Source organism: Vicia villosa, linkage group LG3 (genome assembly GCF_029867415.1).
Source record: "Vicia villosa cultivar HV-30 ecotype Madison, WI linkage group LG3, Vvil1.0, whole genome shotgun sequence".
NCBI lineage: Eukaryota > Viridiplantae > Streptophyta > Magnoliopsida > Fabales > Fabaceae > Vicia > Vicia villosa.
In genome coordinates this window covers 195,531,398-195,554,666 of record NC_081182.1, presented here as the reverse complement: position 1 = coordinate 195,554,666, position 23,269 = coordinate 195,531,398, and the positions used below count along the sequence as shown (strand labels likewise).

General features: G+C 35.0%; 1 pseudogene; it reads left to right on the top strand.

Moving 5' to 3' along the window:
- The first annotated feature begins 13,221 nt into the window (after positions 1–13,221).
- On the top strand, positions 13,222–18,308 carry LOC131593206 (putative disease resistance RPP13-like protein 1; annotated as a pseudogene).
- The last annotated feature ends 4,961 nt before the right edge of the window (positions 18,309–23,269 follow it).

Here is a 23,269-nt window from a genome sequence, read left to right as displayed (position 1 = left end):
AGTCTTTTCTAATACGTTTCATATCCTTTCTAGGAACCTTTCTAGGTAGTCTTTTTTAAGACATTTCATATCCTTTCTAGGAGCCTTTCTAGGCAGTCTTGTTTAAGGCGTATCACATCCTTTATAGGAACCTTTCTAGGTAGTCTTGTTTAAGACGTTTCATATCCTTTCTAGGAGCCTTTCTAGGTAGTCTTGTTTAAGACGTTTCATATCCTTTCTATGAGCCTTTCCAGGTAATCTTCTCTAAGAGATATCTCCACCTTTTTAGGTAATCTTCTCTAACGTATTTATCCAATCTTTTCTAAAGACATCTCTTGCCCTTTCAAGGAGCTTCTCAGTTAATCTTCTACAAGACACTTCTTCCCGAGCTTTGTTTAAAGCCTAATCTCCTTTACATCAGTCAATGATCTACCCTATTCAGGAACCTCTCCAGGTAGTCTCCCGTAAGACGTTACTTCATCTCTCCTTCAGATACAATCAATGCACACGATCCAGCCTAAAAAAACGTCTGCTTTAGACAAACATCTTGTCAACACCTGGATGGCATCTTCAAGCCCATCTCCGTTAAAAGTCCCTGCATCAGCAAGGGCAAATTTCTTGGTATTCTAGTGTTCAATCCTCTTCCACCTTCAGATTTCGACTGGCACACAAGCCAATCTACATCCTCAGGTTTAAGAAGATTGAACAGGGGCAGCTGTCATACCCCAAAATTTGCCCACACTCTTTAGTGACAAAAATATTCGAAACCATTTCAAAAATTGGATTTTATAAAGTCTCGGGTTCATTTACATTGACATCCTGATTTTTATAAATATTTGATTTAAAGTCTATTTTAAAAATATAGTTAATTTACTCTTAAATTGCTTATATTTTAATAAATAAAAAATGATAGCCGATGCTTCATACACTTTCAATTGGCTATTTATTTCAAACAAATAACATAGCACAATTGGTAAGGAAGTAAGACCTACAAGCAGAAGGTCACGGGTTCAAATCCCGCTTGGTGCATTTCCATGTTTTTAAACTATTTTTCTTAATCTTGGTCATCAAGAAAGGTCCATGGGCCTTTGGGTTGGATATTTTCCTTTTTAGGATTATTTTGACCTAGTTCTCAGTCTATAAGTAGTGACTCTCCACTCTCTCATTTTCATCAACAATTTTCTAAACTTCCTCAACCATCAAACATTTTCTAACCCTTCAAATCTTTTTAGGTTTTCTTTTCAAATTTTTATTTTTTGGCCGATGATTTCAATATGAGGCCTTTCTTAAAATGATTTTTACAACATTCTCAAGTACACTGTATTTCTTTCTCAAATACACTGTATTTGACGGTACATATTTTCCATAATCCTTATATAATATACTTTTTTACTAATATCCATAATTACACTTATTTTATTACATACTCGTCACTTTTTTTTCTATGCACATGTTATTACTAAGATTCTCCACTAAAAAACTTTAACCCGTGCAAGCTTGCTTCGTTAGCAGCCATAATCGATTTCCAGCATATACCATCATCACAAAAAATCAATTTTTATAATATCATCAAATAACCAGAAAAGAGCTTCATGAATTTGTGATAAAGTCTGAAAGTTAACTTTCACAGTTGTACAGTAATTATTTTGTTGTCACTACTGTTTTCTTTTCAGGTCACAAGCAAGCCTACAACTCAACCATTACAGATCTGTGACATTACCGACAATCCTGCGTCGAAGAATAGCAAAAACAAACAACAACGCAGCATCATCAGCATCACAACGTTCAATGCAAACTTCTTCGACTCAATACAACTTCAGCACACGGAAACCAGGATCGCAACAAACAATAATCTCCAATTCAAATTTCACAAACAATATACACATCATTCCACAATTTGATGCACTAATATTTAGATCTCCCATCCCTCCGGAGCCGCCGTCGCCCAGCCATCGAAACCCCTCAGCACCCCGACGAGACCACCAGCGGACAACCTTCTCACCGCTGCAACTCACGGAACTTCCATCTTCGACCACACCCGCTCACCAGAAGATACAACACCACGCATCACCGGCGCGAACAGCCGCAATCACCATCATCGATTCAACAGTTAACAACACCGAAGTGACAACGACACGGATGGAAAGCAACATACAAAGTTGAATCTGCAACGCACCCTTCGATTCCGACGGTAACCATTCGCCCCCTTCCTTTTGTTTTGTCATTTGCAATTGTTGTCGTTGTTTCCACGAATTTGAGTGAGGCCATGAATTAGAGATGTTGAGTTGAGCGAAGAGTGTTGCTATTGTTATGAAAACGATGGAATGCAAATCATAAGCAGAGATTTCAAATAGAAAGTACAGGGAGAGATATGAGAGAACAGAGACACTGAGTGAATGGTTTGTTTGAGAGAGAATACCTTTTTCATTTGATTGTTTTGTTCTGATATCTATTTTCCCAATTTGTTAATACTTTTTGTGGAGAAAACAAAATAATATTGGTACAGGGACCAAGGTGTGGCGGCTAGCTGTTTAGTTCTTAGGGTTTGAATCTTTTTGTTTCAAGTGGCTTTCTGGGCTAAACACATCAAGCCCAATTCGGTTTACCCTAATACATCTCGCCTAATAACTGCACCCCCATGAGTTTGTGTCTTTTTATTTTGCTTTGGGCCAAACATTAGGCCCAATTTCATTTCACTTCCTATACCCTCCATTTTATTTCTTTGACACATTTATTTCTGATTTCATATTTTTTGGTTTTAATATTTGTTGATCTTTTTAAGTTCTATTTATTTTCTTAACACAAAAAATACAAAAAAAATGTTTTTAGATTAGATTTTATATTTCCATATTAAAACGCCAAAAATATTTTAAATTAGTCATTTTCTTTTAGAGTATAATATGTCTAGTTTTGTTAAATATATGTTACTAACATTTTCTCTTTTTGTGAGGTACTACACTTGAGGCCTTCAGACTCTTTGGACATTCACCACTTATCTAATTTTCGTTCATATTGTCTTTTACTCCCGATTTTTTAATAAATAATGTAACTGCTCATGAGATGTAATAGTTAAATAGGACTTTTACTTTCCGCACTCCTTTATTATGTATCTCTCCCAAAGCCCTGTAATAGCTTAGGACCTTTATTTTCCGCACCATATAAACTGCTATATAATTGTTAGATGTATGTTAATAGGATTGTATGGAAAGATAAAAATTGAACGCTAGCTCACCAATTTCAAAGATAAATTATAATCGAATCCAACACACTTGCACTCACTCACCCCTAGGGTACGCTCCTCTTTGGTTGCCTTCGATTATAAGGTCGTGTCCCTCGAATATAGAGGTACCCATTAGCAAATTGCCCCTCGATTAAAAATCATCAAAGATCATGGTCCCTCGATGACCCTCGGACTGTTGCCTACGAATACATGATCTAGTCCCTCTAATGGTTGCCTACGAAAGATGATTGTCCCTTCGAATTTGCTAAGGGTGCCTCTACTTGTTGCCTTCAACGACCTCTGATGACCCTTCGATAGTCCCGCACGTCCAATATAAACAAGGACTACCTACTTCCATATAGTATGGATAGTCCTAGGAACTTTAAAAAGCATAGAAAAGGACCAATTATTTAGGGTAGTGCTCTTAATATGCCTAGCTCAACTTAAAAACATCTTTTCAATACTCTTTCAAAAACTAAGGCTACGCATTTACGCTAAAGTCCTTATACTTCTTTTCAACTCAAAACAAACAAAACATGAGCTAAGCAAGTTAAGAGCCCGTAGATAACTACGGATGGAAAGGGTGCTTACACCTTCCCTTTTCATAACTTACCCCCCGAGCCCGTTTTCTTTTCAAAAGGTCTTTTTCTGTACTTTTTGCCTTTCCTAAAATTGGACAAAATAAAAGTCGGTGGCGACTCGTGCTCACCGCAACATTTGTTTGCAAAATATTAAAGTCAGTTCACCGTGTTACACGATCTTTTTCCACTGCTCAAGAGATGTGGAACTATTTAAAGCGTATTTACAATCAGGACAATGCAGCCAAACGTTTTCAGTTGGAGCTAGAGATAGCCAATTACCAACAAGGTAATCTGTCAGTTCAAGAATATTATTCTGGTTTTTTGAATTTGTGGACCGAACACTCTGCGATTATACATGTTAATGTTCCCAAGAGTTCTCTTGCAGATGTCCAGGAGGTCTCCAACACTAGTAGCCGAGATCAATTTCTTATGAAACTTCGTCCAGAATTTGAAGTTGTCAGAGGTGCTTTGCTCAATAGGAATCCTGTTCCTTCTTTGGATACTTGTGTCGGTGAACTTCTAAGGGAGGAACAACGTCTACTTACTCAAGGAACCATGTCTCATGATGCTGTCAATTCCGAACCTGTGGCAATTGCATATGCTGCTCAAAGTAGAGGAAAGAGTCGTGATATGCAACAAGTCAAATGTTTTTCTTGCAAACAATTTGGACATTTGGCTCGCAGTTGCAGTAAGAAGTTTTGCAACTATTGCAAACAACAGGGTCATATCATCTCTGGCTGTCCCACACGTCCTCCCCGACCAACACAACGTTCAGCTCAAGCATTCCATGCCACTACCAACTCTGCAGTTGGTCCTCTCCATACTGATACATCTACTGGTGGTGTTCTACAACCCGAAGTGATTCAACAAATGGTACTTTCTGCTCTTTCAGCCTTGAGAATTCAGGGTAAGTCTTCTAATGCATCTCAACCATGGTTTCTTGATTCGGGTGCATCCAATCACATGACGGGTTCCTCTGGATACTTGCAAAATTTACATTCCTATAATGGTCATCGACAAATTCAAATTGTTGATGGTAGTAAACTTTCTATCAGTGATGTTGGTGACATAAACTCTAACTTTCGTGACGTGCTTGTATCACCCGGACTTGCTTCCAACTTATTGTCGGTTGGTCAATTGGTGGATAACAATTGTAATGTTAATTTTTCTCATGATGGTTGTCTTGTGCAGGAGCAGGTGTCGGGGAAGGTGATCGCGAAGGGGCCTAAAGTGGGAAGACTGTTTCCGCTCCAGTTTAGTTCGAGTCATTTATCTTTTGCGTGTAATGTTGTTTTGAACTCTTATGAGGATTGGCATAGAAAATTGGGCCATCCTAATTCTGTTGTTTTGTCTCATTTATTTAAAACTGGTTTGTTGGGAAATAAACATGCTTGTACTGCTTCTATTTCTTGTTCTGTTTGCAAATTGGCTAAAAGTAAAACACTTCCTTTTCCGTCAGGTGCTCATCGTGCTTCTACTTGTTTTGAGATGATTCACAGTGATGTGTGGGGAATGTCTCCTGCAGCATCTCATGCTCACTATAAATATTTTGTCACATTTATTGATGATTACAGCCGTTTTACTTGGATATACTTTCTTAGATATAAGTCTGAAGTGTTTTTTATGTTTCAGAAGTTTTTGACATATGTTGAAAATCAATTTCAAGCAAGTGTTAAAATTTTCCGCTCTGACTCAGGAGGTGAGTATATGTCTCATGAATTTCAGGAATACCTTCAACAAAAAGGGATATTGTCTCAACGGTCTTGTCCCAATACCCCTCAACAAAACGGGATGGCAGAGCGAAAGAATCGCCATTTACTTGATGTAACGCGCACCTTACTTCTTCAAGCTTCTGTGCCATCCCGATTTTGGGTAGAGGCTCTTTCCACAGCCGTATTCTTGATCAATCGTCTTCCTTCTACGGTTATTGATTTTGATTCTTCATTCTTTCGCCTTTTTAAAATTCAGCCTAATTATAGTGATTTGCATACTTTTGGGTGTGTTTGTTTTGTCCACTTACCTCCATTTGAAAGGCATAAGCTTGGAGCGCAGTCTGTTCAATGTGCATTTATGGGGTATAGTCATTCTCATAAGGGATTTGTGTGTTATGATGTCACTAACCATCGTTTTCGCATTTCTAGAAATGTGAGATTTTTTGATAATCAGTTTATGTTTCCATGTGTTTCTCCTGCCATTCATGATATTGTTACTCTTCCTAAGTTTTCTATTATGCCTCAATCTATTGAACGTTATAAACCAGGTCATGTATATGTCAGAAAACACAGGCAACAGGTTCCCACACCCCTTCCCGACGCTGAACCGCCACCTGATCCTGTACCGGTTGAACCACGACGTTCTGGTCGAATATCACGCGCACCAGATAGATATTCACCAGACAGGTATGATTCCTCACATACTTCTTTGACTGCCACACTCTCTAGCATATCTATTCCTACTTGTTACTCACAGGCTGTTAAAGATGTGCGATGGATAAAAGCAATGAATGAAGAGCTTCAAGCTCTTCAAGAGAATTTCACGTGGGATATTGTCTCTAGTCCTCCTGATGTCAAACCTATAGGTTGCAAATGGGTGTATTCTGTGAAATTGAATTCTGATGGGTCCCTCAACCGTTACAAGGCTCGTTTGGTTGCTTTAGGAAACAAACAGGAATATGGAATTGATTATGATGAGACATTTGCACCGGTTGCCAAAATGACAACTGTTCGCACGATCATATCTATAGCTGCTTCTAGTGGGTGGTCTCTTCATCAAATGGATGTGAAGAATGCTTTTCTTCATGGTGACCTGACAGAAGATATATATATGACTCCACCTCAAGGCTTATTCTCTTCATCAAAAGGCGTGTGCAAGCTCAAACGCTCCTTATATGGTTTGAAACAGGCACCTAGAGCATGGTACGAGAAATTCCGCTCCACTCTACTTGGATTCTCCTTTACTCAAAGTCAGTATGATTCCTCATTATTTATTCATAGCACGTCTGCGGGTATTGTTCTGCTTCTTTTATATGTTGATGATATGGTTATTACTGGTTCTGATCATGCTTCCATTCAGCGACTTAAGCAACAGTTACAGGCCGCATTTCACATGAAAGATCTGGGTAATCTTCATTATTTTCTTGGTCTTGAGGTTCATTCTACATCAAAGGGCATTTTTCTCCATCAACACAAATATGCTACAGATTTGATTTCTATGGCTGGTCTTGAATCGGCTATTCCGGTAGATACTCCTCTTGAGGTTAATGTTAAATATCATCGTGATGATGGTGATCTTTTGCCTGATCCCTTATTGTATCGACAACTTGTGGGTAGCCTCAACTACTTGACTATTACTCGCCCTGACATATCTTTTGTTGTTCAACAAGTAAGTCAATTTATGCATTCTCCTCGCCATCTTCACTTAGCTGCGGTTCGTCGTATAATTCGCTACTTGAAGGGAAGCTCTTATCGTGGTTTATTCTTTCCTGCTGGAACTACTCCTACATTGAGTGCTTATAGTGATGCCGATTGGGCAGGGTGTCCAGATACTCGACGATCTGTCACTGGTTGGTGCATGTTTCTTGGTTCTTCATTGATTTCATGGAAAAGTAAGAAACAAGCGAGAGTCTCTAAATCTTCTACTGAATCTGAGTATCGTGCCATGTCTGCTGCTTGTTCCGAAATCATTTGGCTTCGCGGACTTTTGGCTGAACTTGGATTTCCTCAAACAGAGCCAACTTCACTTTCTGCTGACAATACAAGTGCCATCCAAATCGTTGCAAATCCTGTTTTTCATGAACGCACCAAACATATCGAAGTTGATTGTCACTCAATCCGTGACGCATATGATGATAGAATAATATCACTTCCTCATGTCAGTACTCAGTTGCAAGTTGCAGATATTCTTACCAAGGTTGTTCCGCGTCCACGTCATCAGTTTCTTGTTAGCAAATTGATGCTCATTGACCAGCAGCATCAATTTGAGGGGGGATGTCAATAGGAATTAGTTTAGTTATAGATTAATTGTTTGTTCCTAGAATAAGGGAAACAAATATTGATTTGTTCTCATTAAATGTAATTAATTGTGTAATTACTTGTATAACCCTGTAACCTCTATATATACTAGAAATAATAATGAGAAAGACATCAAGCCAAGAATTATTGACAGTAAGGTGTCCCAAATTGAAAGGACATTTACCTAGTCATCTTCCTTCCTTAGAAGAGATTGAAATATATGATTGTGATCATCTCTTGGCAACACCACCTACTCAACATTGGCTCTCCTCAATAAAAAAGATTCGTATTGTGGAAGATTCAGACTCAATAAGCAATACTGAAAGGAACCAATACTCATTGCTCGAGAGTGATTCTCCATGTCTGCTGCAAACAATAGACATATGGAGCCGTCATATGCTAAAATCTGTACCTAAAATGATTATAAACAGCACCTCTCTTCGAGAATTGGATCTCAATGGTATTAGTTCTCTCACTACGATTCCAACGAATGGCTTACCCACTTCTTTGCATTCACTTTCTATTACAAATTGTGAGAACTTAGCATTCTTTCCTCCTGAAATGTGGAGCAATTACACATCCCTTGTGACTCTTACATTAGAAGACTGCAATGCACTTACCTCCGTCCCATTGAACTGTTTTCCTATGCTCCAAAATTTTTCCATCTATGATTGTAACAGTTTGGAATCTATTTTTATTTCAGAAACTTCTTCCTGTAGCTCTTCAACCCTCCAATCTTTTCATGTCCGTGATTGCGAGGAACTTAGATCACTACCTCAACGGATGGGCACCCTCACTGCTCTTGAAAAGATATTTCTACGCAATCTTCCAAAATTGAATTTATCATTATGTGAAGGAGTTTTCTTACCTCCCAATTTACAATCAATTGTGGTTGATTCTGTGGGGATAACAAAGCCGGTAAGAGAGTGGGGTCTCCAATGTCTCACTGCTCTTTCATCATTGCAAATTATGGGTGATGATATTGTGAACATATTGCTCAAAGAGCCGTTGTTGCCCATTTCCCTTGTGTCTCTATATATCGTTGGTCTCTCTGAAATGAAATGCTTAGAAGGAAATAGACTTCGATACCTCTCCTCTCTAGAATTCCTTTTCTTTGCTGATTGTCCAGGGGCTTGTATCATTGGCAGAAAAAACCTTCCCCTCCTCGCTGAAATCACTTGATTTTTATGAGTGTACAAGACTAAAGTCATTCCCAGAAAACAGTCTTCCTACCTCTCTTGAGGTACTGTGCATTTCTAATTGCCCATTGTTAGAAGAAAGGTATAAAAGGAAGGAACATTGGTCCAAAATTTCTCACATCCCAGTCATAAGAATAAATGAGCAAGTCACAATATGAGTCATGGCCATTGAGAAGCTAAGAGAATGAAGAATTCCATTCCTGTTTCAGGTATGAATATTACTTTTTACTGTATTTGTTTTATAAGGTATATATACTTGTGTTCATTAATATTGTCAAGTTCCACAGTTATCAAATGAGATTTTTAATTCTTCATGCAATGATTTGACATAGATTGCTAGAAGACTGAGATGAAAAGAAGAACAACATTTGATTGCTCAAGAAAGTTATTGTCTGTCCTCTTCTCCGACACTGCAATCTATTGTGTATCTATCTGTTTTATCATTCTGTTGCACTTACATTTTCTGATGAATGCAGTGGTTAATTTTATCTTAATGTACCATACAAATATTTATATGTTTTCTTTCAATCTGAACCATGTGCAATAATAACCATGTGAAGACATTAATGTATCAGTATTATTGAATGTATCATTTGAATCATACTACAGTGAGTATTACTTTGATCATGACTATATACAAGTATGTGATCTAGTTAGTAATTATTCCGTTCTTGTGCTCTTACTCAATGATACAGGTTGTTATTTCAGAGAATCTCATTGAATTACTGATACATATTGGAAAGCTAATTAATTAACATCACCTTGATAGCAGCTATGAAGATAATGGAGATGCCAATGCATATTGTTGGACTATAAAACTTTCAAATTCTAGTTGTCTTTGTGCATTGGCTTCTATGTTGGGACAAATTTTCCAAGTTGATTGGGAGATTGTTCTGTTTTCAAACATTACTTTCATTTGGATAATACCTTCTCTCAAAGACCACCGAGATAAATGGTAAAAAAATAGAGTGGAAACAAGTTGGCTCATCTCAGAGTTCTATGACATAACAGGTGCAGATACTAATTCTCCATGTCCAAGAATAATTTCAGGTATGAACATGTTTTCTTAATGTCACTAGCCAGAAAATTATTAGTTTCTAATTATTGAATTATAAGGCGTGTGGTTGGTTTTGTGCACAATCTAAGAGACCCTTAATATCATCAAGTTCCACAGTGATCCATGAGATTTTTAAATTTTATGCAATGATTATCATACTGAGAAAAACATGACTCAAACAAACGAATACTATTTAACTCTCAGAAGTAAACTGATATTCCATTTTAATTCCATTACAATCAATTTATTTTAGATCAATGAAAATAACGATGCATTGTATAACTGAATCTCGAAAGGCTCACTACTATTTCAAGCTTGAGAATTGATGGTAATGATGATAGTGTTAACATGTTGCTTCATCACCTGTGTCTTTTGTAATCACTAGTCTCCATAAAATTAAGTCCATAGAAGGAAATAAGATTCAACACCTCTCTTCACTCGAAAGTCGAAACACTTTGTTTTTACCATTGTCAAGTGCTCGAGTTGTTGGACGAGGTGACATTACCTTGTATGTCCATTTTATATTTCTTTTATTTTTATATCTTTATGAATACTACTCATTAAATGCTATTAAATTATTTATTTATCTTTTCAAATTTTGTTTATTTTAGTTATCTAAAGTTTCTGTGTATTATAATTTAGAGTCATATCCATTAAATTCATAAAATGGTAAACAACTTTGATTCAGCGATCTCATGAGATACATCAAGTTAAATGTTGTAGACAACTACACATTCATAACTCGGTTCTGATTCAAGCATTGGCTTGATTGATTGTACAATGCAATCTCTTTTCCTGAAAATTTGCTCGATAACAATTCAACGAAATGCAAAGTGGAGAAGAGGACTGCTTCGAGTTCAAATTGGAACTGAAGATGGAGATGTCGCCAATGCAAATTGTTGGACTAGAAAACTTTCAAATTCTAGCTGTTTCTGCATTGGCTTGTATGGTGGGACAAGCTTTCCAAGTTGGTTGGGAGATTGTTCTGTTTTCAAACATTACTTTCATTTGGATAATTACCTTGTCTCAAAGAATTGCAAATAAATGGTAAAATAGAGTGGAAACAATTTGGCTAGTTCTATGGCATAACAGGTGTAGATACTATTTGGCTCATCCCTGAGAACTACGAATTTGGGAGTATATCAAATCGGAAGGAATGACCTTCCTTTGGAGGTGACATGTGTGAATTTGGGAGTATACTTTCATTTGGAAAATTTCCTTTTTCTCGTCTTGAAACTCTGATGTTAGATAGATGTCTTGATCATCTGCACACAACAACACTTATGCTGTATTGGCGTTTCTAGGAAGTGATTCTCCATGTCTTGTGCAGTAAGTGGCCACTCTACATTTAAATATTATATTTTACTTCCTTTTTTTTGTGTTTTAGTGTGAATAGGAATTAGTTTAAATGTATTTATTTAGTGTAATTACCGATATAGCCCTGTAACCTTTATATATACGAGAAATAATAATGAGAAAAGTATGAAGCCAAGAATTATTGACATTTAGTAAATGGACAAGAACAATAAATCTTGTGTTACGAGATTTTTCATATACAGTTAGTTACCTTGTTTTGCAGAAGCATATTGCTGAGATACTTAATCAGATATGTGCAGATCAATCAGCAAAAGTAAACAATGTGAGAAGTATCCTTCAATGAAACACTATAAGTTGAGGTACTTAAACTTTTCATTTGCTTCAATTACGCTGGCTTCTCAAGAAGAACTATCCTTCAACGAAACATTATCAATATTACATATTTTGTGTAGCATGCCTCTTTACGAGATTTGATTGTTCCTAGCAATCCGATTTTTGTATGCTCTTAACCTTGCCTTTTCTATAACTATTAAGGTTTGCATTTTCATTCTAAGTTGCATGTACTGTTCATTTTTATTCTTTTGTTGTTAAGAGAGACTAACTGTTAAGGCCTGCATAGCTTATCATATCTCTTATAGAAGCAGCAGGAGCTGTTTGACTGAAGCCAGAAACATCCACGATGAAAATAAATTAAAGTGATTGTGTACAGAATCTCAATTATGCAGCTGCTAGAAAAATGTAAGGTCTGTTTATGTTTGGTGGTCTTTCACGAAACCAGTAGTGGATTGATCCAGCACTGAGGCTGAATACTGGAGCTTGGGTGAGGTCTCTGCTGACTTACTCGGGATTCAAACCTTTCTCACTGAGCTGTGTTCCCTCTACTGTTCCTGTGATATTTTGTGACAACCAATTTTTCATTCTGTTGGCACATAATCCTGTCTGGTACACTAGGATGATACACATGGAGATTGACTTTTTTTTTTTGTTTGGGAAAAGGTGTTGGCTAAGAAATTCTCTCTTGAACATTCCAGGTGGTGTAGACCAGTGGGTTGATATTGATATGCTTACAAAGCCTGTCTCCTCCAAGTTTCTGCTGTTCCGTTGCGCTTCAAGCTCAATGTGTCTGCTCCTGTTTCTTCAGACTGCGCACCTTGAGCTTAAGCGACAATTTGTAAAAGTTAGTGCCAAATGTGACACTTTGTAACTAACTAGGGATTCAGATTATTCAATACAGAAACAGTTAAGAAATGTCTATTGCTTGCAATGTTCGTTTCTTTCAATAACACTATTTACATTAGTTAGCAATTAGTATTAAATTAATGCAAGCCCCATACTTTTGGAGATTGTGATTTTTTCCTTTTGATAAAATATGAAGTAGGCCAAGGATAGTATACACTGCTATTCGAAGGGAACATGCTTATCTTTCAACTGCGTAAAAATTATCTATGTTTTCTGTTGCAGAATTCTACTCGGTTTTATTGCATTGATATTATCTATGTATTTGAAATTTTCTTTGACAAAACTTCACCTACTGGGACGATTGGTTGAGATTATAAGAGAATCACAAAGGACGACAATTTATGAAGAATATATAATTTTGGAGAACGTGTAAGTTTTTTATTGTACTTTTGTATTACATGGTTATTTGTGTAGGAACTTTGCATGCTTTTAAATGTTGCCACGAGAACAATGATCTTATCGAAGAAAGGAATAAAAGTGTAACAGGAGTATGAAGCTTGTGTAAAGAAATCAAATTTAGTTTGAATAAAAGTCCCTCATTAACTCTTCAAAAAAACATTAATAACTGGTGTTGACAGTAACATCCATTATTGAAAATTCCACCTCTGGAAAAGAATCAATTATTGAATCACTTTTTCTTATACTTTCCTCACTCTTCCATCAGCTTTTTCTAAATGCTATGCTGTGTTGTTCTTATCCACTCGTTTGCTTTATTGCTATTGGCATATATTCCTTGGAACCTTTACTAATTCGACTTTGGTATCTATATTATTCATTTTCTTCCAAATTCATTCATTATACTTCAATCTTCAGAGCTTTTATTTTCCTTCAAATTTCCATTACAACTTTCTTGCTTCCTGCATTTCTTTAACTTTTGAATATGGCTGCAACTTTGGTGGGAGGGGCTTTTCTCTCTGCAACTGTTCAGACCTTAGTTGAGAAACTTGCTTCAAAAGAGTTTCTTGATTACGTCACAAGCACCAAGCTCAATGTCTCACTCTTGAGGCAGTTGAAAACAACACTGCTCACTCTTCAAGCTGTTCTAGATGATGCGGAGGAGAAGAAGATCAACAATCCTTCTGTCAAACAGTGGCTCGATGACTTGAAAGATGCTGTCTTTGATGCTGAAGATCTGCTCAACCAAATTAGCTATGATTCCCTTCGGTGCAAGATGGAGCACACACAAGCTGCAAACAAAACTAATCAGGTGTGGAACTTTCTTTCTTCTCCTTTTAAAAACATATACGGAGATATCAATTCCCAAATGAAGAACATGTGTGAAAGCTTGCAACTTTTTGCACAGCATAAAGATATCCTTGGTTTGCAAACTAAAAGTGCTAGAGTTTCTCATAGAACACCTTCGAGTTCTATGGTCAATGAATCTGTCATGGTTGGTAGAAAAGATGACAAAGAGATAGTAATGAACATGTTGCTATCAGAAAGCAGTACTGGCCAGAACAATATGGGCGTAGTTGCAATTGTAGGCATGGGAGGTGTCGGAAAAACAACACTTGCACAACTTGCTTACAATGATCAAAATGTTCAAAAGCACTTTGATCTCACAGCATGGGCTTGTGTATCAGAAGATTTTGATGTTTTTAGAGTAACCAAAACTCTCCTTGAATCTGTCACTAAATCACCATGGGAAACCACTAATCTCGATTTACTTCGAGTTGAGTTAAAGAAAAATTTGAGGGACAAAAGATTCTTCATTGTGTTGGATGACTTATGGAATGACAGTTGTTCTGATTGAGATGAACTTGTATCTCCGTTGATTTATGGAAAAAATGGAAGCAGAGTGATCATCACAACACGCCACAAAAAAGTAGCAGATGCTGCACGCACATTTCCTATTTTTGAGTTAGTTCCTCTATCAGATGAAGACAGTTGGTCTTTACTCTCTAAACATGCATTTGGAAGTGGAAACTTTTCTGAAACTCAAAAGCGAAACGTAGAAGCAATTGGAAGGAAGATTGCAAGAAAGTGTGGTGGATTGCCAATAGCTGCGAAATCACTTGGAGGACTGTTGCGTTCAAAAGTAGATACTGAAGAGTGGATTGAAGTTCTGAACAATGACATATGGAACTTACAAAATGATAATATTCTGCCTGCCTTGCGCCTGAGTTATCAATATCTTTCCTCTCAATTGAAAAGATGCTTTTCCTATTGCTCTATTTTTCCAAAGGACTATCCACTTGATAGGAAGAAATTGGTTTTGTTGTGGATGGCAGAAGGCTTCCTTGATCATTCTCAAGACAAAAAAACCATGGAAGAAGTAGGTGATTGGTGTTTTACTGAATTGTTATCCAGATCATTGATTCAACAATTGCATGATGATTCTCGTGGGCAAACTTTTGTCTTGCATGACCTTGTTAATGATTTAGCTACTGTTGTATCTGGAAAAAGTTGTTACAGACTTGAATCAGGCGCTGAGATCTATGAAAATGTTCGACACTTTTCGTATAATCAAGAATTTTATGACATTTTCAAGAAGTTTAAGAATTTCTACAAATTCAAATGCTTGAGAAGCTTCCTACCCATTGACTCTAAAAAGCCAGTACCTAATTTATCAATAAAGGTTGTCGAAGATTTGGTACCCACATTTGGAAGGCTGCGTGTGTTATCGTTATCAAGATATAGCAATATCACCATGCTACCTGTTACAATTGGCAATTTAGTGCAGTTGCGCTATCTAGATCTCTCTTACACGAATATCGCAAGCTTGCCTGACACCGTATGCAACCTCTACTACTTGCAAACCTTGATTTTATCTTGCTGCTCAAAACTCACAGAATTGCCTGAACATGTTGGAAAATTAATTAATTTGCGTCATCTTTATATTGATGAGACAATCATAATAGAGATGCCAAAGCAAATTGTTGAACTACAAAACCTTCAAACTCTAACTGTTTGTAGTAGGAAAGAAAAGTATCGGTGTAAGTGTCAGAGAGCTTGGGAAGTTTCCTAAGCTACGAGGAAAATTATTCATCAAGAACCTACAAAATATCGTTGATGTCATGGAGGCAAGTGATACAAACTTGAAGAGCAGAGAACATATTGAGGAGTTAACGCTACAATGGCGCGAGGAAGTCGATGACTCACTTAAAGGAAAAGATGTGCTTAATAAGTTACAACCATCACCAAACCTAAAGAAGCTGCGCATTGACTTGTATGGTGGGACAAGTTTTCCAAGTTGGCTTGGAGATCCTTCATTTTCTAACATGGTGTCTCTCTGCATTGATAATTGTGTGAATTGCACGGCACTTCCACCACTGGGTCAGCTACCTTCTCTCAAGGAGTTGAAGATTGCTAGAATGACAATTTTGAAAACAATTGGGCAGGAGTTTTATGGCATGGTAGCAGCAGGTTCCAACTCTCAGTTCCAACCATTTTCTTCCCTTGAGAAGCTTGTAATTGAGGAAATGTCAAATTGGGAGGAATGGCATCCTTTTCAAGGGGACATATATCCTTTTCTCCGTCTTAAAACTCTCGAGTTATCTAAGTGTCCTGAACTCAGGGGACATCTGCCAAGTCAACTTCCTTCCATAGAGGAAATTAAAATATCTGGTTGTGATCATCTCTTGGCGACACCACCTTCTCAGCATTGGCTTTCCTCGATAAAAGAGATTTATATTGAAGGGGATTTGAATTCAGAAAGCAATACCGAAAGGACCCAATGCTCATTTCTTGAGAGGGACGGTCCATGTCTGCTGCAAAAAATAGTGATAATGAGCTGTCCTATGATAAAATCGGTACCTAAAATGATTATTAACAGCACCTGTCTTCGACACTTGGCTCTCCATGGTGTTAGTTATCCAACTGCGTTTCCAAAAAACAGTCTCCCCACTTCTTTGCAATCACTTCGTATTAAAGAATGCGAGAATGTAACATTCCTACCTCCTGAAACATGGAGCAATTACACATCACTTGTGACTCTTGAATTACAGAGTAGCTGCAGTGAACTTACCTCCTTTCCATTGAACTGTTTTCCTATGCTCCAAAACCTTTCCATTTGGAAATGTAGGAGTTTGGAATCTATTTTTATTTCAGACACTTCTTCTTGTAGCTCGTTAACCCTCCAATATCTTGATCTCTTTGATTGCGAGGCCCTTATATCACTACCTCAACGGATGGACTCCCTCACCGCTCTTCAAATGATATTTTTAGGCAATCTTCCAAATTTGAATTTATCATTATGTGAAAGAGCTTTCCTACCTCCCAATCTACAAGATATTACTTTTGAAAATGTGAGGATAACAAAGCCGGTAGTTGAGGGGAGTCTCCAATGTCTCACTGCTCTTTCATCATTGCATATCGGAGGTGATGATATTGTGAACATGATGCTCAAAGAGCCGCTGTTGCCCATTTCCCTTGTGTATCTAGAAATCGTTAATCTCTCTGAAATGAAATCCTTAGAAGGAAATGGACTTCGACACCTCTCCTCTCTAGAAAGGCTTTACTTTATTAATTGTCCAGAGCTTGTGTCATTGCCAGAAAAAATATTTCCCTCCTCGCTGAAATCACTTAGTTTTTATGAGTGTCCTAGACTCGAGTCATTGCCAGAAGACAGCCTCCCTACGTCTTTTGAGCGGCTGATCATTGAAGATTGCCCACTGTTAGAAGAAAGGTATAGAAGGAAGGAATATTGGTCCAAAATTGCTCACATCCCAGTCATAGAAATAAATTTCCAAGTCACAATATGAGCCATGGGCATTGAGAAGTCAAGGAAATGAAGAATTCCAAAGTCAGATAGAGAAACATGAGAGTGAAATGCATCAAGTTATGAAGATGAAGTTATGAGGTGTTTCTTGTTGAACAAGAGTTTTTTCAAATTTGTTAGCTTATGTTATGTATGTATGAGTTGGTTATATATTAAGATTGTGTTTGTATCTGTGACTGACTTAAATAAGCATGTTCATATATATAGAAAAAGAAACAACATATAGCTACAATTACTTATGGTGTATTTTCAATTCTCTAACCTGATGATTTTATTAGAGAGGTCACTATTTAACCCGATTGTTACAGTTATTTGTTAAAGAAGTACATTTTTTTTTTCAAAAACATTAATTGATTTTGGATGTTTTTATTTCGTTTTCTGTAGGTTTAAAAAGAAAATGATAGTTTGAAACAATTTCAAATAAGAAGTTGTTTCAAGTAGCTTTGTTAAACAATTTCAAATAAGAAGTTGTTTCAAGTAGCTTTGTTAAATAATTCAAAGATAACGGAGATGCCGCCAAAGCAAATTGTTGGACTAGAAACTTTCAAACTCTAGCTGTTTCTGCATTGGCTAGGAAGTGATTATCCATGTCTTGTGGATACTATTTGGCTCATCCTTGAATCGGAAGGAATGATCTTCCTTTGGAGGTGGAAAATTTCCTTTTCCTCGTCTTGAAACATTGATGTTAGATCGAAGTCTTGATCATCTGCTGAATACAACACTTACGCTGTATTGGCATTGCTAGGAAATGATTCTCCATGTCTTGTGCAGTATGTGGCCACTCTACATTTAAATATTACATTTTTACTTCCATTTTTTAGTAGTGGACTTGTGAGCTAGTATAATCTGTTATGGTTGTTAGGAAGCATGGATTTGGAACTAGTGGCCCAAATCTAGAACCAATGAATTTGGAAACATGAGAGTGAAAAGCATGAAGTGATGAAGATGATAAGTCTTCATTTGGTTGAGGATGACACTTGTGCTGATTCTTCTTCTTGAACAAGAATTTTTCAATTTGTCTACTGTCATTCATTTGGTTTGAAGTATGTTTATATGAGTTGGTTGTAGATTAAAGTTGTTTGTGTGTGTCCATGTTGATGTATAGAACAACAAACAGCAATGAAAGTTCACATTTAAAACATGATAGAAACAAGATAAGCTCAATGAACGTTTGCCAGACATTTATTCATGACACTCTACAAGATGAAGTTCAAGTGTGTGTATTTTAATCAATTAAGCCTAGACTGTTAAATGTAACGCCGAAGAAGAAGATGTAACAAACATAGTTGATAGAAAATCAAGACAGAAAAATAACTAACTTCAAGTTAGTTATCAATTAGTTAATACTTAGTCAGTTGCTTGCTATATAAGCAACCTCACATTCTTGTACCAGGTGACATTTTGTACCGGGTGACATTTTGAGCAATGAGAAACTTAAATACCATTTTCCTTTCATTGATTTCAATGCTTTTGATCAATGTTTTAAAATCCGGACCGAGGTCTGGTCTAATTGTTGGATCAGGTATGCTATTGAACTCGCGAGAACCGGCCAAAATCGGAAAAAACCAGTGAACCGACAGTTTTAGAATACGGGTGAACCAGAGGTTTTAGAAAACCGATGAACCGGCAGTTTTAGAAAACCGACGGTTCAAATTCATTTTTTTTCCTCACAAAACAACGTCATTTTCATGATTTTTAAAAACAAAATTAAAATATAATTAGATTTTATTGAAACCTTATTTGGAACAATTTTTTTCTGTTTGCAATTAGACTTGGTTTAAAATTTATTTAAATTTATATTTTGTATTATTTTGTTGTGAGTGATGACTATATTTAGAATTTGAATTTAAAGAATAAACATGTGAAATTATGATATTTTGAAAATTTTAAATTTTGTAGTTGTGATATTTTTTAGAGACTGAGTCATCCGGTTCGACCGATTTAATAAACATATAGTAATGCAATAGAGTCTGGTTTATTCTACTGAGTTATCAGGTTTAATCCGATTTAGTCATGCGGTTCGACCAGTGACCTAATGGTTCAACCAATGAACCACTGACTCAGTGTTGACTGGTAATTTCGACATAAGCTGGATCGAAGTGAATAAAGTTTATAGTGGGCTTTGGGCTTCAATTAGATAAGGTTGGATAAAACTCAAATTGTTTTAAGGCCAGAAGAATCGAATAAAGTTATATTCGTTAGTGAATTTGAAATTCGAAGTTGTTTTGTTAAGACACATCAAAGACTTGGCGCCTGGGAATAAAGAAGGATTTGAATTCGAAATGGATGATCTTATCTATAAAGACGCGTTGAAGTCTGATATTCGAAGGAGTCATGCAAATTTCGAACGTGGCATGTTCTTGAAGGACCGTTAGGGTCGAATTAGTATAAATAGGAGTCTGAGTGTTAGGATTCAAGGTGTTCGTTTTGTACAAATTACTCAAAATACTCAAAGTACCAGTGTTAGAGAAAAGAGTTGCAGAGAATGTTATTTCAAAGTCATTTACTTTATTAATACAAAGGCATTTACATATCCCTTATGTTTCTTTAATTTTCAGTCGAAGCCTTTGATATTTCAGTCATTTCCGTTCCTTAGTCGAATTACTTTACTTTAAATCCTTGTTAGTCATTGTCTTCAAGAAACCTTTAACATCTTTGTCAACGAAGTGTTCTTGTCGGAACATGAGTTTCAATGTAAACATAATTATAAAATCTTAGACACATGTCATAGGATCAATCTAGTCGATTCTGTAAGTTACTAAAGTATTTGATTTAGAAGACTAGCGGTTGTTTACCAGGTTTCAGGATAAACACCCAATATTCTCACCGATTTAATGACCATTTCGATTTTTAAAACATTAATTTTGATTGTTTAGCTTGAGTTTTAACATAGATAAGTTCGAATAAGTAAATTAAGGTTGAAGATGAAGAAGGTAACAAGCTTCCTACATTTTTTTAGATTAATCATAATTATATTTTCATAAAATAAATTTGAAAAAATTAAAGAGAGTCAAATTTGTGTCAAATGACTTATAAAAAATGACATGATCAATTTATAAGATAAATGATGTGGAGCAAATTTGTATTGATTAAATAAATATATTTCTTTACAAAATCAATCAAATCGAAATTTAATTGTAATAGTTAAATATAATATAATTATTTATGGTGTATTAAAATTCTCACGTGAAAAATTCACATGACTGATTATATTGAAGATGTCACTATTTTTTTTAATGAATTTAAACTAAAAAAATATTATAAATGAATTATCTTTTTAATCTATATATCATATGATGTCTTTATTAAGTGTGTATCAAACAAATAAAATAGGAAATTTCTTTACCCACCTCCTAACCTTCTTAATCATCTCTGGCGAATTTACCAAAATACACCTTATTTCGGAAATACATTTCCGAAAACGTACTTTTATTGGAAAAAAAATGTGTTTTCAGAAATGCACTTCTAAAAACACGAAAAAAATGTGTTTTCGGAGATGCATTTCTGAAAACACCCCCTTTTTTGAGTTTTCTGAATTTTCGGAGATGCATTTCCGAAATATTCCAAGACCAAATTGATCTTGGAATGTTTCGGATATACACTTCCGAAAGAATTCAATAATTATTAAAAAATTAAAATCAAGGTGAATCAATACAATTAATAGGTATAAAATCAAGGTGAATCAATAAAATGAAAGTGAATCAATAAAATCAAGGTGAATCAAAATTTCCTAAACAATTTTAAAGTTAAAAATTATTTTACTAACTTATATAAATCAAAAACATTTTAAGTTCATAAATAAATTTTGAATTCTATAGAGTTAAATATAAAATTTATTCATTAAATAAAATTAGGACAAAATATTTTTTTAATTTTTTTTAAACTAAATAAAAAATTATAACTCATTTTTAATTATGAATCAGAATAGAAATATATAAATATATAATAATAATTATTAATTTTGTAAGTGAAATATATAAATATATAATATATAAATATATAATAATTATTATAAATTAAAACACTCATTTTTTTAATTTTTATAATTATTATATAAATATATAAATATATAATAATTTTAATAAATATATAATAATTATTATAATTATTATATAAATATATAAATTAAAACACTCATTTTTTTAATTTTTTTTGTAAATATATAATAATTATTATAAATATATAAATATATAAATAAAAAATTATAACTCATTTTGTAAGTGAAGTTATTTTAATTATTTTAATTAAAATTATTTTAAATTTTAAAATATGAATCAGTATATTTTAATTATCATTCATAACTCATAAATTATATCAAAATATATAATTATTATTATTCATTACTCATAAATTATATCAAATTTATGATATGTGAATTAATTAATATCCTAAAATTAATTTTTGGGATTTTTAATTTTTTTTGTTTTTTCGGAGATGTATCTCCGAATTAATCAAAATCTCATTTTTTGGGATTTTTTCGGAAATGCACTTCCGAAGTCTGGAAAAATTTATAAAAAAAATATTTCGGAAATGCATTTCCGAAGTGGGGTAAAGTGGGGTTTTCGCTGGGGTGACCCCCATAGGAAGGTGGATAAAGAAATTTTCATAAAATAATATATTTGTTTTTCTTAATGTGTGCACCAAACACATATCATGTTTTGTATATTATATCACAATTATATCATATTCTTATTTAATTTTTTTATTATGTCATATTTATATCTTATCTCGCACGTCAAAGAAAATCTTTGGAGTTTTTCTTTTTTCAGCACATCAATTTTTTCACAGATCAACAACAATTGAAACATACTCAGCAACTTCACAAAATTTGTCTAAAAAATATCAGCTACAACATCTGATTTGTTCCTATTTCTAGTCAACCACATGTGTTTTTCTTTATGAATAAGGCTCAACAACATCTACATTTCTGTCAATGCACCTCTCTTGCATGCCCATTCTGTATATAGTTCTAGTTGTATACGCCTAGGTAACACTCGTGAGGTTTTCTGCATCTTTGTATTTCAAAGCAGCAGCTATGTACTTTGGAGCCATACTGTACTTAGTCAAGTCATTCACAAACTTTCTTTCATGATCTTTTAAACGGCTCAATATGTCATGACTTTCCAAATTCTTGGATAGTTTATGATTGTGCATCCTGCATCTAACCATCACCTTATCGATACCACTTGGAATTGATCTCATCCTAAACAGACATTTAACTTTCATACTATAAATGCCTTTTGAGGAATTAGTGCTTTCAGATGCATTCCTTCTTTTTTAATTTGCTCCTCTCTCACAACCCATAATCAATTTAACCTTCCTCCCAGACATTCCATTAACAGAATTGAATGAATATTGACTACAATAATGTCATGTCGTTTACTAGTAGCATGTGCCCATGCTAAAACTTTAGATTGTGATTTTAATATCTGCCATTTGAAACACATAAATATTAAACTATCACTTTCATAAATACAGGAAAACAATTCAAAACTGTGTTAGTTCAATAGGAAACATATGGTATTTGTGGTGAAGAACTTTGTAAAATCTGTACAGAAATCCGTCGAAGAAGCTACCGGCTCTGGACCACACAAGTAAAGAACAACGTCAGCATACATACCAGAAATTTTAAGCAATTTCAAAATTTCGGGTATACCGGAAATTTCAAAATTTTCAGTAGATTTTGCTAATTGGAAATTTCAAAAATTCCGGTAAGTTACTCTGGTTTTCTATATCTGCACCGAAAATTTCAAAATTTCCGATAATTCGCCACCAGAAATTTGTAAAATACAAATAATTTATGGTAGAAACTCGATTTCGTATATCAGAAATTTCAAAGAGGTACTAGAAATTTCAAATTTACTGATTTTAAAAAGTGATTTTTATTAACAGATGTAACTATTTTTTAAATAAATAGTAATAAGGACATTTTTGTCAATACAAAAAT